The sequence below is a fragment of the Sus scrofa genome, chromosome 12 (genome assembly GCF_000003025.6).
Source record: "Sus scrofa isolate TJ Tabasco breed Duroc chromosome 12, Sscrofa11.1, whole genome shotgun sequence".
In the NCBI taxonomy this organism is placed as follows: Eukaryota; Metazoa; Chordata; class Mammalia; order Artiodactyla; family Suidae; genus Sus; species Sus scrofa.
Window position 1 is genome coordinate 1,414,460 of NC_010454.4, and position 13,666 is coordinate 1,428,125.

A 13,666-nucleotide genomic window follows, 5' to 3' on the forward strand; every position below is an offset into this window, starting at 1 on the left:
GACGCCCACACACCCTGGCCAGCGGGCATGCCCTGCCCCAGTCTGGAACACCACCCAGGGGCGCCCTGGAACCCCCAGCTCGCTTCCTGCCTGGCGGGAGCACAGGCCTGGCAGGTACTCGCTTGCGCTTGGCCTCTGGCCCCACGTAGCCAGCTGTGCCTGACACCTGGGCACGCGCACTTGCACAGCACACAGCCACACGGCACTCCCGCACACACAACTCACGTGCCGTTTCACTGGTGTGCCACCCCCCCCCCGCACACGCACACACTCCTGCGCATCACACAGCGCGCCACACACCCACACACGCCTTCACAGCGCTCGCTGGCACCGGCGCTTGGGAGAACCTGCCTTCTTCCCTCGCACAGCCTGGGGGCCCCTGTGGCCCCTGGCCCTGCCACCACCAGGTGCCCCCTCCTGCGCTGGCGCCCCCTCTGCTCCCCCCGAGAGCAGCAGCAGCAGCGGATCCAGGGCTCCTCACTCCCCAAAGACCACCGGCCCGCTGTGTCTGAAATCATGAAATAATCATTTTTTTTTTAACGCAAGGGGGTGGAGGCATCGGGCGAGTTACATAAAATTGTGAATTAGTTGCTGCTCCAGATAAACGCCTGCTCGGGCCAGAGAGCAGCAGAGCTGCGCCGCCTGGGCAATTGTGTGTCCGTGTCTCTCCATTGTTCCCTGGGCCATTAGTCAAAGGGCAAATTAGAAACAATTTCTTGACAAAAATTGACTCCTCATTTTTCCCACCAGAGGCACGGGGGTGGGAGGCTGGGCCAGCCGCAGGCAGGCCGGTCTGGAGGGGGCGCTGGGACCCCGGGTCTGCACTTGCCCCGCGTGCCATAGGGGAGAGGCCGGGCTGGGGCCGGGCACCCCCAGCTGAGGGGCCGAGTTACCAGCCCACCTCCCCCCACCATCTGGCTGGCTGCACAGCCCACTGGGTTCCCCAGGACGGTGGAGGGTTTAGGGGTTTGCAGCCTCCTCTCAGGTAACGGGGGTGGAAGAGAATCGGTGCCCTGGCTGGGGAGCTGAGCCTCTGGGAAGCAGGCGAGGCGCCCGCCCCAGCCCCAGAAGGAGGTCTTCTGCCACCAGGTGTGGCAGGTGTGGGAGGTGGATTGGGGGGGGGGTCAGTGTGCACCAGCCCTGCCCTTGCTCCCACTCCCTGGGCACCCATCAGAGCAGCCTGCACCCCTGGCTTCCCTCCCCACCAGCCTCAGCTTGGCTGGGAGTGGGCGGAGGAGCCCCCGCCCCACCCCCAAGCATCCCTCCCAAGGTGCTGCCTGGGACACGGGTGCCTAGGCGGGGGTGGCCTTCTCCTTGCCCTGCCTTCTGTCTTTGGGGCTTCAGCTTGGTCGGGGCAGGCCTATTTTGGAGGGGAGAGGAAGGCAGAGATCTCCCAGACCCCTCATCGGGGAAGGGAGCTGCCCCCACCGGAAACAAAGCTTCCAGTCACAGCCCCTTCATTATCTAGCAGGCCCGGCGGGGCCCAGAGGGCCAGGTGGCAGGAGAGGGGGCCACTCTGAGGCCCAGGGTCAGGAGGCAGCAGACAGAAGATGAAGCGCTGTCAGGAGCCGGGCCGGGCGGGAGGGTTCTCCTGTCACCTGGCAGGAAGACTGCCTCCAGCATCTCCCAGGCTCCGTGCGCTCGGCTGAGTGCCTTTCTCAGGATCCCAGCTCAGGCCTGAGCCCTGCTCAGCTGGAGCCCCCGGAATGTCAGGGAGGCCCAGCTGGTCTCTGCAGGCCACAGACAGACTCCAAGACAGACTTGGGGATGTGGCTGGAAGTTTTAAAAGGCAACAAGAGCAGCAGGGGAGCCAGACTTTGAAGTCAGATGAACAGCTTTGCTGGGGCGGGGGTGGGGGGGGCTAATTCTGTTGCTGGTGTGTGCAACCAGGTCAGGAGGCTGCCCAGCCCCCTCCGCTCAGGAAAGGTGCTTGTTAAACACAGAGTCATAATTTGTGGCTAAATATAAGCCAGTGTGTTCACACGGAAAGTATAATTCAGGGAGCTGGTTGTGTGAGCTTATCAACCAGGAGGCCCATCTGGGTTAAATTGAAGTGATTTTCATAAATGAGCAGGAGCATCCGATGGCCAGGTTCCTTCCTGACTTTGTATTCGTGACAGTCTGACTGCTATTAGTGTTAAAGCGGATAAAGGGGGTGGGGGATCCCGGGACCCCAGAGGAGGGGGCCTCCCAGCGCCCTCCCCTGCTCTCCCCTCTGTCCTGCCCCCCCAGCTTCCCATCACTTTCTCAGCTAGGCTGGAGGACCCACAGGGAGTCTCAAAAGAACCAGTAGTGCCAGGAAGTCTGGGGACAGCGCCAGGAAGCAGGTGCTCTGGGGACCTATATGCACCCTGTAAAGCTGAAATTGGGGTGGGGGGAGTTCCCGTTGTGGCTCAGCAGTCATGAACCTGACTAATGTCCAAGAGGATGCGGGTTCGATCCCTGGCCTTACTCAGTGGGTTAAGGATTGGGCGTTGCCCTGAGCCGTGGTGTAGATCGCGGACGTGGCCTGGGTCCCGCGTGGCTGTGGCTGTGGTGCAGGCTGGCAGCTGTAGCTCCGATGTGACCCCTAGCCTGGGAGCCTCCATATGCTGCAGGTGCGGCCCTCAAAAGCAAAAAAAAAAAAAAAAAAAGCTGCAATTGAGATGCACCCTGAAGATGTCTCCCTGCAGCAGGTGGACCCAAACCGGGCCCTTGGTCTTCAAGCACGTGAGGAAGGATCCTGCTGATGAGAGCACAGACCGGCCTGTGGGCAAGGGGGCAGGAGGCTCAGTGGCTGGAACTGCCCCGCTTGGGGCCCAAAGGTCTGGCAGGGCCTGACGAGAGGCGGGCTACTTAGTTCTTCCGGCAGGGCCCCCCCCCCACCAGCCTGGCCACTGCTCCTCGGAAGGACACCTGCCTCCCTCTGGACGTGGCCCCAGAGCCCAAGGAAGTGCCGAGTAAGCAGTTGCCGCCCTGCTGCTCTGCTTGAGGCTGTGTTTGGGTATGTTTACACGTGTTGCTGTCAGGGTGCGTCTGGACGTGGCCTCCAGGGCCTGGTCTCACACTGGTGGGAGGGCCTGGGGAGAGGGGTGCCGGCTGGGTGTCAGGGTCTCTGAGAAAATCCAGCTGGCCCAGGCAGAAGAGGAGCGGGCCAGCCAGGCCAGTCGAGCCTAAAGAACCGGGCCTGGAAGCCCCAGTCTCTGGAGTCGCAGCTCATCCGCCCCCCACCCCCCACCCCGCCCGCCCCCGTGTCCAGCAAAGTTCCCCTGAGCACCAGTTTCAGAGATCAGGTGGCACAGCGGGACCTGTCCTACCCACCATGCCCATGATGGGGGGGCGCCCTCGAAGCCAGCTCCCCCCTGGATTTCTTCAAATTCCTAGACTTGGAAAAGCCCCAGCCCCTGCCAGATGCCCCCCCTCCCACCTCTGCCCCAGCAGGGGGCTCCAGAGGGTAAAAGGCCGCCCATCCGGACTGGCTTCTGACACACCAAACAGACCTGGGGCCACACAGCCCACCCTCCCCGTGCTCTTCCTGCCCCCACGTTGTGTTGGCCAAGCTCCCCGCTCACACCCGGCCCAGCAATCTGGGCCCCCATCCCACAAACCTGCTCCCCCCCCTGGCTGGAGCCACGCCCCCACCCTGTCCTGTAACCCCAGGACTTTTTCCGGGACCAAGCTGAGGGCTCCCTCCCCAGGCTGCCTCTGGGAAGAACCGGGGGCTGGGCCTCAGGACTAGGAAGGTGACAGACACACCTTGTCCTCTTATTTCTGGGGGGACCGAGGGTTGCATCCTTGGCCTGGTTACCTGTGCCATATATAGACCACAAATAAATTACTCCCATCAAAATCCCCATAGAGCTGCCAGGGCCTGCAGCGAAGCCCTCTCCTCCCGGTCCTGAGAGGCAGGCAGCCGGGCTGACAGGCGAGGCGACTCGGCCACCAGTCACCAGTCTCGTCTGACCTAAGCACGGCCACGGCCTCTTTTGTTAACAGGGCAGTCGATCCATTTAATTAAACATTCAATAGGTCTGTTTTCTTCTGACCTGCACAAATACAGATTCCACCCCAATTCGTGATGCATCAATACCCGCCAAAGGCAGGAATGGGGGGGGCAGGAAAGGGTCCCAAAGGGAGACTCCCCAGAAAACTATCTCTTCCAAAAGCCCCAGCCAGGATGGCCAGAGGAGCTGCCCCGAAGCCAGCGCCAGGCCGGCCACTCCCGCCCTGGGGGCTTTTCGGGCACATTCCATCAAGGCTGGGGCTCTCTCAGGCTCTGGGCTCAGGTCCGTTTCACTAAAGCCAACCCAGAGCCTGGCCTGCTGCTTTCTGCTCTGGCGAGTATTTGCAACGTGCTCGCAACGAGGGCTTTTTCTTTCCATCAGAATTGATTTTTGTTTGGTTTGCATTTGTATTTTTTAATAGCAGGAATTTTCCACGCAAAAAGCCTCCCCCAGGAGGGTGGGGAAAAAAAATCCAAGTCCTACATCCCAGCCAGCAACAAAAGCCCTTTGGAAACTGCGCTGCAGGGCGAGCTGAGCCGGGCGCCCAGGACCCGCGTGGGGAGAAGCGGGCGCAGCACCTACCGCTCGGCGGCGGCTCCAGCTCCAGTCCGGGCAGCCGGTGTCCGACCTGCTCGTCTGAGTCCGCCGGGTCCCTGGAACGGGGAGGCGGCCGGAGACGCCATAAGCGCAAATTTATGGCCCGGGTGACGTGCTTCCCTCTCCCACAATGGGGCCCGGTGACATTAAACAGAAAATTGATGAGAGAGGAGCGAAATCTAATCCCCCCCCCCCCCGCGCGCGCGCCCCGGGACGGTTCTCCGCGCCTCCGGGGAGGGGCTGGGGTCGGGAGGCAGAGGGGTCGCCTTCGCTGGTGGCTCGAGAGCCCCGCGCCAGGGCTTCCTCCCGCGTTCAGATCCCGGCCGGCCGGCCGCGGGCTGCGGGAGGGATCGCCAGCCTCGCCCGGGTCCCCATCCCCCGCGGGCCGCAGGCTCTCCGCCGCTCGCTTCCACGCTCCCCGGCGGGCGGCGGGGGGCGAGCACCTCCCTCCCTCCTGCTCAGAGGCCCAGGGCCCCGGCCCTCCCTCTGCTACCCACCTCCAGGGGGTCTGCATTCCACCCCCGCATCCCGCATCCCGCGCGCGGAGCTCCCCGCCCCCACCGAGCCCGGAACAGAGGCGAGGACCTTGTCCACCCAGCCCCCACCCCAAGCGAGTGGGGCAAGGAGGGCAAATGACCACGCAGGGCGCCCCTGGGGCCTCGGGCTGAGAGCGCCAGCTCTCCTCCGCCCGCAGCGCGTCTCCCCCGGGGCGCGCCCGGCGCCTCCTGGCACCGACCCCGCCGTGCCACGTCCTTAAAGGCGCCGCCCGCCCTGCCGGCCTTTGTCCCCGTGGCAGGGAAGGTCACGCCAGGGACTCTGAGCCGCCGCAAGGCCCCACGAAGCACTCGCCCCTCCTCCTCCATCCTCTCCTCTCCTCCAAAATTTATGCCCCGGCCCTCCCTCCTCTGCCCTGCCCTGCCCTGCCCTGCCCCCTGGCTGGGAGGAGGTCCCAGCCCAGCGGCCACCCCGCCACGTGCTGCCTGAGACCTCCGGGCTTGGGCGAGATGCATTGTCCTGCTGGAGTACACAGCTGGGGCCCAGGATTGCCTTTCAACAAGTTGCAGGGGGGGGGGTCTTCTCAGAGAGCGAAGGAGTGAGGGAGCCTCCGTGGGCCCTGGGAGAAAGAAGTGCCAGGACTGGAAGGGGAGAGCACACCCCCACACCAGCCTGGCCGCTTGGCGGCCCTGGGCCCCACCTGGCGAGCTGCAGCCCAGGGGATGGGCAGAGCCTCGGTTGGGGGCCCAGACTGGCATCCAGAAGGTAAGGCTTTAAACAACTCCTTTGGCCTGCCCCTCTGGCCCAGATGACAGCATGTGCGTCTGAGTGCCCGGCGGCGTCCTTGGCACCGCCTCAAGCTTCTGGACAGACCGGGACCCGTGTCGCGATGATCACGCCCATGTTGAGACGGGCACCCTGAGACAGGCACCGACTCTCCTGTGTTCTCACCCAAAGGCTCGGTACCTGCCCCAAGTTCTGCAAAACCAGGACATGGATGGGCTGGTCTTGGGTCCCTGACAGCCTGGGATGCACGCGGCAGACTTGTGCCCACAAGCTTCTTGCCCTTTTGTAGACAGAGCAGGAAGAGGTGGGCCTCGCCCTTGCGTGCTTCGGGCTGCAGCACCCCCCCGCCCCAGGCCCGTTCTCCCTGGAGAGCCCCCCTCTGCAGGCTCTGCCAGCCCCGCCGGTTTCCCTGAGTCCCTGGAAGGAAGGCCCAGCAAGGCAGGTCACCACCTCTGCCGCCGGGAGGACCTGCTGATCTATGGCAAAAGCATCTGCAAGCCAATTCCAGAAGGTCACATTGGACGGAAACCGGGATGAGGTTTTAACAGGCTGGATGGGAACCGCCACCTTCACGTTCAAAAATCAGCCGTAAAAACGCAGGCAGCTTCCCACTGCAGGCGTGAGGAGCTGACTTGCAGCTGTCTGTACCATTCAGGCAGAACGGGCTCCCCAACGCAGGCCCCTTGTGAATTCCCGGCGCCCCGGCAGCTGAGCCCCCGCCCTCAGGGGCCCTCCCGGGATGTCGGGCTCCCCGGGGGGAGGGCATGCAGCTGGGGACCGAGAGAATGGGGTCCTTGTGCTGCGATCATCAAACCCGGGGCTGGATGAACACCGCTTTGTCCGCACCCACACTCCCGTGGCCACCACGGGACCAGGGATTAGCGCCTGGGGCTGGGGGCGCTTCAGAACCAGAGTGGCTGCTTTTTGGCCTCAGTTAACCCTTGAGGGGGGCGTTGGATGCACCGTCTTTCCTTGGCCCTGGGCCTGGGGCCCAGCGGATGTGGAGGACAGGCGTTAAAAATCAATATCAAGGAGTTTCCTGGTGGCTCGGGGGGTTAAGGAGCCTGTATTGTCCCTGTCGCAGCCTGAGTCGCTGATGCGACAGGGCTTCGATCCATGGCCCGGGCACTTCGGCGTGCCCTGGGTGCAGCCAAAAAAAAATAATCCACGTCAAGTCCCAAGCTTCAAAACAGGGTTGTTAAACCCCATTTTTCCCAGTTTCAGCGGTGGCAGATGAGGCAGGATGAGAGGTGGCTGTGGGTGAGGGAGGGGATCGGGCGGGCGGGGTAAGGCTGAGGTTACTCTGCCTTCTGCACAGAATCCCCTCCCCACAGCAGGTCCAGCTGCAAGTAGGCGCCCAAGGTGGCAGCACCCGTCCCGGCCTGGCTCTGGGTGTGCTTCCCCTCTGAGTTCTTAGTCTTCCAGAGGCGGACACCCCACACTAGGCCTCGGTGGCCCTGATCTGCAGAGCGGAGAGTGGCTGGAGAGCCTCCCCTGGACGCCGGAGGCCTCCAGGGCAAGGCATGGGCTTCCAGGAGGCAGGAGGGCAGGTGGAGGTGTGGAGGCCCAGGGTTCTTGGTGGGCCGGTGGCTTGAATTTGCTGCTGTGGGTCTGGGCTGGGAACTGGGGTCCTCCTTATTCCCCCCCCACAGCCCCCAGAAGTCCTTCCCACTCCCCAAAAGCGGTGTGGCTTGTCTCCTGAACACTGATGCTGCGGCGAGCCCTGGGCAGACACACCCGGAAGGTGCCAGGCCAAGGCCAAGGCCCCGGGTGCCCGGTGATGACAGGGTATGTGGCACCCAGTGCCCCGGGCTGAGGCCAGGCTCCCCTCAGGGTCAAGGGCCTGCAGAAGGGCTCGCCCAGGAGTCAGGGTCCACCACTGCGAGGCACGCCAAGGAGTCGGAGAATGCCCGAAGAGGCTGAACTGGCTGGGAAAACAGCCACGGCCGCAGGGCAGAGCGACCCCCTGCCGGCTGCTCAGGCTGGTTAAGTGAGTCTGAGTCCCCTCGAAAACCCAGGGGTACAGTGACTCTTCCTGAGCGCTGAACTCAGTCATCGGGGACCCCCTTCTCCAGCCCCAGCAGGTGGCCAAGGTCCCACAGGCAAGAGGAAGGAGCCAGGGCTCAGACCCAGATCCTCTGCCCTGGCCCGAGCTCTGGCTGCTACGCACAGCCCCCCACCCGCAGCCCCGCAAACCCCAAGAAGTGCAAGATTTGGGTTCTGATGGACGCGTTTAGTGGCGGGGTCTCTGGGCAAGGGGCCAAGCTAGAGGTGAGGGTGCCTGGGGCAGAGCAGGGGTGGGGTTCTGCCCTGGGGTGGGGGACAGGCCGATGGCACTCCTGGCGGGCCAAGCCCAGCCCAGTTCCTGCTTCTTCTTCCTGTTGGGTGACTTACGTTATTAATGAACCCAACACCCAGAGTTCAAAGGTTTGAGTCGCATATCAGCAGCAAAAAGGCCAACGGCCCCCAGGCCTTGTCTGCCCCTGCCATCCCTCGTGCTCAGCAGCCCCAGGTCCCCACCAGCACTGCCCTCCTCCCATGGACAGCAGGGCGGCCCCATACACCCCTTGTGTTTCAGGCTGCCCAGGCCACACAAGGGGTGCCAATGGGCACCCACACCTCTGCCCTGTCCCCCTTCGCCACAGTGCAAGACCACGCCCAGGGCTCACACCACACCAGACACCCAAGGCCTGCCATGTTCGCTGGACCCCTGCCCTGCTGGGCCACTCCGAGGCCCCTTCTGCTCTGGTTTCTAAGGGGCCACCCAACTCCACAGCGCCCAAGACCTGGGAGGGGGACCCTTCACTTCCTGCAAGTCGCTTCTGGCCCAGCTGCACCTGCATGTGCGCTCGGGAGCGGCAGAGCCACCCTCTGCAGACAAAGTGCCTCTTGGTTGACAGGAGACAGCAGGGCCCCAGGCTCAGACCCGCCCAGACCCAATCGAGATCTGCCAGGGACTGGCCTGGGAGCGGGCAGGTCGCCTCATCTCCCTGAGTGCACCTGTCCCTCCTGGATCACGGGGCAGACTCCTTCCAGTGGGGAAGGGAGCAGCCAGATGCTGTTGGGGTGTCCCAAGTGACACAGGCGAGCCCGCGGCAGGGGTGGGGGGCAGTGTCTGTGGACGAGGGTGGCCCAGTGCTCGTGCTCATCACTCTCCTGTCAGAACGGCGGTCATGGTCATTGAAGGGCCCTCCGGGCCAGGCCCAGCCCCTCTGCAGGCTTGTTCACACCTGGCGGTTCAGTGACGGCATTTGGCGATGTGCCCACAGCTCTCAGATCCCACAGGGCACGTGCTTAACCACGTGGCCAGGAGCAGTCCTGTCCCTGACTCTGTGCTGTCTTGGGGCTCCCACTGTGGTGGGCTGAATGGGGGCCCCCAAAGACGTGCCCACCTGCATCCTGTGAATGAGACCCTGTTTGGGAAAAGGGTCTTTGCAGGTGCAACTGAGGTGAAGATCTCGAGACAAGATCCCCCTGCGCTCCGACGCGCCCTAAATCCAAGGGCGAGGGTCCTTTCTTTCTTTTTACTTATTTATTTTTATGTTTGGCCGCACCTGTGGCACGTGGAATTTCCCAGGCCAGGGATCGAACCCGTGCCACTGCAGCAACCCAAACCGCTGCAGTGACAGTGCCGGACAGGTAACCCGTTGTGCCACCAGGGAGCTCTGACAAGTGTCCTTTCGATAGAGAAGCAGAGGCACATTTGAGAGGCGTGAGAAAAAGGCTGTGTGAAGCAGGGGGGCGGGGGGGGCAGAGGCTGGGGAGTGTGGCCACAAGCCAGGGAAGCCGTGGGGCCACCGGCAGCTGGGAGGGACGAGGAGGGACATGCCCTTGGTGGCCCTGCAACACCCAGATCCGGGGGCCCAGCCTCCAGAACCGAGAGCATACATTTCTGCCATTTAAGCCACCCAGTCGGTGGTCACTTACTGCGGCAGCGCCTGGACGCCAGCCCCCTCGCTGGCCCTGGCCCGTGGGCAGCTCTCCCATCCTGAACAGAAGCTCAGGGTGAAGTCAGAGAGGACGCGAAGGTGGGGCCGGCAGGGGGTCAAGGCGGGACGGGGCCCCGACCTGCTCCACCAGATGGAGGGGCTCTGAGCCGTGGTGATGCCTGGTTGTGTTCGGGGGGGGGGGTCACCCACTCCCCACCCTTCTCCAAACTCAAAGGTTGGGGACGCCTTTGAGGTCTTGGTTGGGGCGCCTTTTGCACTAAGATGCAACCTACCGACAGGAAAGTACCATCGGCTATAGTTACAGCCCCACAGTTTTACCCTCGCAGAGCAGCCAGCGGGGAAGACAGCCTAGCGGCCCCCTTGGGGCGCCCTTGGGGCCTGCAGGTCATTGGCCAGCCCTGCCCCTCCCACCCCCCCCCCCCCCCGACAGGGACCACTCTTTTGACTTCTAGTGCGAGGGTTTGCGTTGCTTCTTCTTCTTCTTCCTTCTTCTTTTTTTTTTTTTTTTTTTTTTTTTTTTTGCTTTTTAGGGCTGCACCTGCGGCATATGGAGGTTCCCAGGTTAGGGGTCTAATCGGAGCTGTAGCTACCAGCCTACACCACAGCCACAGCCACACCAGATCCAAGCCGCATCTGCAACCTACACCACAGCTCACGGCAACGCCGGATCCTTCACCCACTGAGCGAGGCCAGGGAGGGAACCGGCACCCTCGTGGTTCCTAGTGGGATTCGTTTCCACTGCGCCACGACGGGAACTCCTGCTTTGCTTCTTCCTTTATCTTTCGGTCACTCCTGTGAGGTGTGTATCCTCTCCTGTTGGGTGGAACTTACGCGGTTTCCAGTCTGGGGCTTTGCTGAATGACGTCCCACCGAAGATGTGTCGCCGAATCCTGCCAAGGAGGCTTTACTTAGAAAAAGATGTAACTGGTTGAAGATCTCAAAATGAGATTACGCGGGATTAGGGCGGGCCCCAAATCCAACAAGGGGAGGGAGGCTGGACACAGACACACAGGAAGGAGGCCTGGTGACACGGCGGCGGAGGGGGGAGGCGAGGCGGTGATGCGGCCACAGGGACCGCAAGGACCATCACAGCCCAAGGTCGCCAGAAGCCAGGAGAGAATCACAGGCAGAATTTCCCCTCCGCGCCCCCAGGGGACCAAGCCCAACGGCATCTTTGTTTCAGACCTCTGGCCTCCAGAATCTCCAGCGGATCAAACTGTGCTGCTTTGGAGTTGCTGCTGTGGTGCAACAGGATCCGCGGCGTCTTGGTGGCGCTGGGACGAAGGTTGGATCCCCGGCCCGGCACAGTGACGGTGGCTTAAGATCCAGCGTTGCTGCAGCTGTGGCTTGGGTTGTGACTGCGGCTTGGATCGGATCCCTGGCCTGGGAACTCCGTAGGCCGCGGAGTGGCCGACAATGGAAAAACAAAAACAAAAGCAAGCAGACACCACCACCAAAACTGTGCTGCTTTAACCCATCCCGATCGCGGGCCCCAGGACACCGGGGCCGGCCCTGGCGAACACAGCCTTTTCCGTGACTTTTGAGGAGCTGCATCTCTGCTCATTATTTATAGTTGGGTCTGATGTACGCCCGGAACTGCGGTGTTGTCCTCGCTCAAGTTCAGCCCCACGGGCACTCCCAGTAACGTCTGACCCGTCGTCCGGGAGCTCCTGGGCCAGTCCCATTGACACGCAGTCGCCCGCCCCAGGCTCCCCGCGAATCAGCAGAAATCCTCAGATGGTTTTCCGGGGACTGTCCTGCGGCCCCCCCCCCTTCCCCACCCCGGGTGTGCGCGAGCCCCGCTCTCTGCGGCCTCAGCAGCACTGATCACCGTCGGACGCTCTCCGTCGAGACGGTCCAGGGGGTCCGAGCGGGATCTCCTTGTGGTCCGCGTGTTTATTTTCCTGGTGATTAATGAGGCCGACCAGCCTTTCCTCGGCGTATTTGCCCATTAAGAAAAACCGGTGCGTCTCTTTTGACTGATTCATAGGAATTGTTTATTCTGGCCTCCAGGCTCTGGTTGGCTAAGTCTCTATCTACCAAGACAGGCAGCCCCACGGGGGTTTGCGGCTTCTCTTCCTCCTCTCCTCGCAGCATCTTGAGAAGCAGAAGTCCCTTCTTGGAATGAAGTCCAGGCTCCCCTTGTATGGGTTGTGCCTTGGGTGTCTCTGCAAGAAATCTTTGCCAACGATAAGGCCTTAAAGAGAGTCCCTCATGTTTCATTCTAGAACTTTTTTGGGGGTGCCTTTCCCATCGTGGTCTGTGATCCTTTTTTATTTAATTTAATTATTTAATTAATTAATTTATTTTTTTGTCTTTTTGCCTTTTCTAGGGCCACTGCCACGGCATATGGAGATTCCCAGGCTAGGGGTCGAATTGGAGCTGTACGCCAGAGTCACAGCAACGCAGGATCCGAGCTGTGTCTGCGACCTGCACCACAGCTCACGGCAACGCCGGATCCTTAACCCACGGAACAAGGCCAGGGACCGAACCCACAACCTCATGGTTCCTCGTCGGATTTGTTAACCACAGCGCCACGACGGGAACTCCTGTGATCCATTTTTAATTAAGTTTTGTTTATGGTATAATGTAGGGATCAAGGGTTATTTTCCCACCAACACCCAACTGACACGGGGCCTTGAGTGAGGCTGTCCTTTCTGTGCTGAGGTGGCTTTCGTTACAAAGCAGTTGATTTGAGGGAGGGGTCTCGTCCTGGACCCTCCTTCCTGTCCCACTGGCTGTTTGCCAATCAGCCTGAGCCCTTTGCTTAGTGAGCCCACCCACTGGCTGGTGCAGACAGGCCCCTGAGGTGAGGCTGCAGGGCTGGCTGGAAAGTTCCTGGTGGCTCCCAGGCCCCTGTGTGTCCGCTCAGCTCGCTTCCCTCCTCCCCCGCCCTGAGCAGAGCCGCCTGCACATGTCTTCGCAGACCACAGAGTTCCCAGGCCAGCAGGTGGCCTGAGACCCAGCTGCAGCTCCCAGCAGGGGCCAACCCCAGGCCAGGTGCTGAGGCTGAAGGCGCCTCCCAGGGGCCCATGGGTGAGAGAGGGGGCCAGTTCTCAGGGGAGGGCCAAGGTCGGCCCCACCCGCCAGTCTGGAGGCCTCACGCTGACTCCATTGTTCAGCCACCGCGCAGTCAGCTCGTATCCATGAGGAGGTGGGTTAGGTCCCTGGCAGGTGCAAAGGCCCTGCGGCTTCCAGGAAGGAAAGGAGGCCGGTGGGCTTCAGCTAGGAGCAGCAGGGAGCAGCGATGAGGGCGCTGGTGGCTAGACTCCAGAGGCCCTCACAGGCCACTGAGAAGGCTGGCTCGGGGTGCGGGTGTGGGAGACCCACGGAAGGACGGCTGTGGCTGCTGGGAGATCTAGAAGGAGCAGGCTGAACCCCGGGGAGGAAGCTGCAGGTCAGGGAAGAATGCTGGTGCTTGGCCTGGGATGGAGGGCCAGAGGTGGACTGGCTGCAGATCAGAGTCAACCATGACAGCAGTCTTGGGGCTGAGCCTGCAGGCCTGGGGGGCCCTTTGCTGAGATGGGGTGCTGAGGGTTGCCGGGCTTCAGGGGGGCTCAGGGGCTGGGGTATCAGGGAGCCGGGTCCTTCTGGAGTGCAGGAGAGCTGCCTGCTGGTTTGCGGACCTGGACTCCGGGGTCCGGGCAGCGCTCAGACAGAAAGCAGAGGCGGGGATGAGGTCAGTGCCAGGGCAAGGGGGACACCCCTAGAGGGAGGGAGGGGACATCGAAGAGGCAGGGGGGGTCCCCAGGACAGGCTGGGGACAAGGAAGATCCCAGCAGGAAGAGTCTCGGCCTCCTGGGTCAACCGAGAGAAGGTGGAGCCCAGACCCGTGTGTCTGGCGCGCGAGAAGCC

At 62.4% G+C, this 13,666-nt stretch overlaps 1 long non-coding RNA gene across 1 annotated transcript; it reads right to left on the bottom strand.

Moving 5' to 3' along the window:
- Positions 4,371 to 8,306, bottom strand: LOC110255944. The gene is made up of 2 exons (XR_002336928.1): positions 5,078 to 8,306; positions 4,371 to 4,636 (listed from the first exon to the last, which is right to left on the bottom strand). It is a non-coding gene; the product is annotated as an uncharacterized LOC110255944 (long non-coding RNA).